Consider the following 5,421-nt stretch of genomic DNA (forward strand, 5'->3'; position numbering starts at 1 on the left):
CAGGAGAAATGGTTCTCTCTTTCAATCACTGACCTGAAGTGATTGAAAGAAGGAATGAATGAATGAATGAATGACCTAAGAAGCAGATGGAAGGAATGGGCCCAGATGGTGCAGGGTTTTGAAAATGAGGTGGAAGAGTTGGGATCAAGCGGCGGTCCCCAACCTTTTTGGCACTGGGGATCGGTGCTCCTATGACATTCTAATGCCTGAGGCGGAGCTGAGGCGGTGATGCTGGCGCTGGGGAGGGGTGGCAAATACATGTGAAGCTTCGCCCCCTCACCTGCTGCTCACCTCCTGCTGTGCGGCCTGGTTCCTGACAGGCCACGGACCGGTACCGGTCCATCGCCCAGGGGTTGGGGACCCCTGCCCTAAAGGAATTCCCAGGAAGAGGCAGGATCAGAGGTCAGAGCAGTCAGCGTGAGCAGACTTAGAAAGGCTCGTTGGCTGGTTCCAACTAATAAGACACCCCTGTTTATTTCACATGGTACCAAATACACCAACCAGAAGACAGTTCATAGAATAATAGCACTGGACTCTAAGTGCCTGCAGAAAATGAACAAAGAACAAGCCAGACTGACATTTATCTGCAGGGAGACCAAATCTAGGAAGTTTGGATGATTCAAAGTAATCAGCTAGTCTGACTTGTACCATTGACCCCTTCCCATACATCATTTCATGGGTAATTATAATACTCTCGCTTAGTTAATTGACACCAATTCATACAGGAGCTGCCATTAAGAAATAATAAACCAGCTGTGTTAAAAACAGATCACTCACCATCACATGCTAAAGCCTCCTAATGCCCCATAACATTTAATAATTAACTTGTGACACCTTGAACTTGCAGGGGACACTGTGAATCACAGTTGAATTCTCCAAATGGCATGCGGCTAGCTGCCATTTATCTTCTGTGCTCCTTGCTGCCACCTGGGATACTGGTTTCATTAAAGCAGCCATGTTGAGGTGTATTTCCCGCGCTCGGTGCCCTGCTTCTGGCAGCACAGGTAACCAGGTCCCCTAGATGGTACTGTTCTCTTGAAGACTCAGGTGAAATGATTCCTCAGTGGGAGGGGTGACCAAGGGGACATGCATCCACACTCGAGTATGCCTTATTGTAAAAACACGAGGAAATAACAGGACTAATTCACTCTCTAGGATATGAAATATATAAACCAAGAGATATATTATTGAGTACTGGTTTAAAAATATACACATATACGTATATACATATACACATGCACCACCGTATCTGTCTCTTTGAGCTGCTATAACAAGTAACTACAAATAGTATAAAACAACAGATATCTGTTCTCTCTCAGTCTGGAGGCCAGTGGTCAGAAAACAAGGTATGAGCAGAGCTGGTTCCTCTCTGTCAGCATCTGGTGGTTGTCGGCAATCTTTGGCGTTCTTTGGCTTGGAGACACAGCCCTTCCAAATGTGTCTCCACGGTCACGGGCCTCCCCTCTGGATCTGCGTGTCAGATCTCTCTGTCCTTTCTTTCATAAGGACACCAGTCATGGGGTGTAAGGCCCACCCTAAATCCAGGATGGCCTCATTCCTGAGATCTTCACCTTGATGACACCTGCAAAGACCCTATTTCCAAATAAAGTCACAGTCACAGGTGCTGGGAGTTAGGACTTGGACACCTCTTTTGGGGGACAGGTGGGCGACCCATGGGACTGATGAAGGAGAGTGGCAGGGGTCACGGGGGCATGGAACTGGGTCAAGGAAGAGGGGGTTGCCTGGAGAGTGGGACTCAGAAGCTAATGAAATGTCGTAGACAAAGGTGGCCATCTAAAGCCCCTGCTTACTGTCCTTTCGGGGAAGTAGCCAAGTTCCAACGTCCATAATGGGAAATCCAAGCAGTTAGCAGAGGCAACCATAATGGTAGCATCAAGCAACAACTTTGACCTTGACGTCGTATCATTATTGCATGAGACCCTCACCACAGGACCAAGTTCCAGGCGTGGCCGCCTTGCTCCGGCACCCTTATGGGTGAATTATTCCAGTCAACCTCTAGATAGTCAGCAGCCGGGATCGTTCCTAAGAGGCTTAAACATATTCTGCATTTTCTGAGGTCAAAGTCAGAGAGATCCTAGAAGAAATCTTCAGATTTCCAAGAACGCACTTCCACGGACCACCTTTCCTCTCTGTCCGTACACAGCAGGTGGTTAATTCTTGCTCTAAAGGGCAGAGCCTGCCTGCCCGAGCATAAGGAGTTTGGATTTGCACAAAAGAACCATTTTCACATGGACTCCCTAGGTCAACAGAGGCCCCTGGTTACGATGCTTCTCTGGAGCCTCAACTGTTGAAAACTGCTAGAACCTTCCCAGCAGCATCGGCCTGGAAATCTGAGCTCAGCAGCCCCCGAACCCAGATCACAGCAGAGAGGGCGCTCGGCATTTCAGAACCGCTTGCTAATGGCCTGGGGGTCACCGGAGAACCTGCTCTGGCCTGCGCCAAGGGCGGCTTACTGTTGATAGTATTCGTGTTTTGGTGAACAGGAAGAAATTCATTCCAGCATAATTAATCCAACTGGGATTTCGAAGGACGGGGGCATTTGCCACATTCCAGACTTCTTGGGTTCCATGGGAGGAAAAAAGGCTTTTTTTTTCTTTTGTGCCACAAAAATTTGGCAAGAAATACTAACCTAGGGTAACGTGAGAAAGTTTATTAGGCCGGTCTATGGCTTTTCTGCCAACCTTGTGTATTATACGACGGGGAGACCAACGCCAGCTCCTCAGGACACATGGCTCGCCGAGTCTTTGCCGCTGGAGGTAAGGCGGGGCTCGGTGGATTAGCGCCCTGGGGCCTGGGTGCTGCAGGCATTAGGGGGAGGCAGGGTGGGCATGTGACAGGGGACAGGCGGCAGAGCTCAGAGATGGAAGCCACCCAGTGTTCGCGGAGTCTTAACAGACATTGGAAAAGAAAAGACACTTCCAAAGGGACCAGGATGACTCTCTTTAGGGAAGTGTCACCAATGTGGCACACGCCACCTCCAGCTGATACTGACAGGTCGATGTCACTATCACCGTTTTGCAGAGGACAACCAGAACCTCAGAGATTAAGGGACTCTCCCAGCGTGGGGCTTGACCAGCTGCTTCTCCCTCTCCCTTGGGGGTGCTCTTTGGCTCTGCCCACGTCGCCCGCCTTCCGCCCAAGCTCCTGATAAACTCTGGCGTCGGGGGACCAGTCTTCCTCCAAACAACACTCAGCTCAATTTGATAAATAGTGACTAAATGTGGGTTGCGTGAAAAATTCCTGTTTCCAAATATACCCGAAGCAAAAACGGCAGCACAGCGGTGGCCAAGTCAGCAGGCGGGGGACGCGCTGCCTGGCAGGACCCTCGGCGGCGCGCATGCGCCAGCCGTAGCCAGTGAGGCTGCTCCCAGCTTCCCAGGAGGTCTGGCGTTGCATGGCTGGAAAAGGACCCTTACCTCGCTTCTCCGGTTGGACCAAATCCAGTGCCTTGTGCCTGTCCCCAACTCACTACCAGATCCTCCTAAGGGTTCTCTTCCTCTATATCAGTTTTCCCATCTGAAAAATGGCCCTACTAATTACTACCCTGCAGGGCTTTTGTGAGAAGGAATCGAGATGGTGAGACAGGGCCCAGTGCCTGGTCCCCCCGGGGACTCAGAAATACCCGTTCGGCTCTTCTTTTCCTTCCCTGGGGACCTGCTTTGTGGGTTCTCATAAACATCACGTTACTCTCCATTCTTTTTTAAAAATTTGATTGACTGCATGTCTTCCATAACACCAGTGTGGAGTCAGGCCCACAGACACAGTGAATAAGACACAGTGGCCAGCAGGGCAGTGTGTGGGATTTGGGGGCCCAAAAGAAGCCATTTTCTTTGAATGTCTATCGCAAAGTTGCTAAAGTTAAGTTGTGTTTTCATCCCTTCTATTTTGTTCATTTTGTCTCTATGCCCCAAGATGTTTAAGATAAAACCCATTTCAATTTCACAAATATTTTAAGAAATAAATTCTCGAAGAAAGAGCCAATGAATTGGTTATCACTGAACTTAACTGGTTTGTTAATAAAACTACCGTTCGCGTGTAGAATCCTAAGAACCAACATACCCCTTTTCACTTTGGCTCCTTGGAAGCTCAAATCTAAATTTAATGTCCAATTGAACAATACCCTATCTGACATTTAAATTTTAATTTTACCTCCCATCTTGTTTCTGACCTCCATTTTCTTAGTCTCTACCATTCCAATGCATTTTTTAAGGGAAATCGTCTCGTAACCTCATTTAAAACAAGGCATAAATTAGAATTAATTTTGTAAAAGATGAAGGGAATATCATGATAAAAAACACCTGACACAGTAGCCAAAAGGCGGAGGCCACCCAGGTGTCTGCTGAGGGATGAGTGGATAAACAAAACGTGGTCTACATACAATGGAATGTTATTCAGCCTTAAAAAGGAAGGAAATTCTGACGCTTGCTATGACATGGGTGAACCTTGAGGACGTTACGCTCAGTGAGATAAGCCAGTCACAAAAGACAAATAACTGTGTGATTTCACTTATCTGAAGTAACTTAGAGGAGTCAAATTCATAGAGACAGAAAGTAGAAGGGTGGGCGCCCGGGGCTGGGGAGGGGGATCGGGGCGTTAGTGTTTCTTGGGGAAAGAGTTTCAGTTCGGGAAGATGAAAAAGTTCTGTGGACGGAGGGTGGCGGCGGCTGCGCCACATGAATGTACTCCGTGCCACTGAACTGCGCACATGCGAATGGCGAAAAGGGTAAAATTTATGTTCTGTGTATTTTCCCACAATTTTTTAAAAGGTTAGTAAAAACAGAAGTCACCTGAAAATGAACGCCGTAATACTTTTGTCTTACAGAACGCGCCCTAGGCTAGTTTCTGCTATTTTTTTCTCGATAGAGGGATCATGTAGCTGCCTCCACACTGATTCATCTACCCTCCTACCCAAGTGAATTGTGTTCCAGATCTCTCTGAAGAGGCGTCGCAGTGCAAATGCTGACTCGGTACCAGCCGCGGCCACCACGAGCTTGCTGTAATCTGATGAGCGAGCAAAACTCTATCCCCAGAGGAGAGGCATTTTTTGAGCAGCAGGACACAGGCTCTCTGGAGCGAGGGGCGCCCCCTCCCCGTGCTGGCCAGCCCACAGGCCTCTCTGGAAAGGAACACGGTAGAAGCAGGCTTGTAGCAGCGACTGTCATCACCCGTTTATTTTATCTCTGGCCTCCGGGTATTCACACCGCTTCCCCGTTATTAGTCATATTATATCATCATCCACAATTTTGCTTGTCAGCCGGTGCGGGGAGGAGGCACCATTATACTATGGGGGGCACTGAGGAAGGAGAAAAAAGCAACCTCTCTCTGGGGAAGGAGGAAGACAGGAGAGGTGACTATGCCCGCCTGGTGCTTTAACCGTGGCTGGTGACAGACGAGGCCTAG

The sequence above is a fragment of the Pteropus vampyrus genome, unplaced genomic scaffold, assembly GCF_000151845.1.
Source record: "Pteropus vampyrus isolate Shadow unplaced genomic scaffold, Pvam_2.0 Scaffold257, whole genome shotgun sequence".
Classification (NCBI taxonomy): domain Eukaryota; kingdom Metazoa; phylum Chordata; class Mammalia; order Chiroptera; family Pteropodidae; genus Pteropus; species Pteropus vampyrus.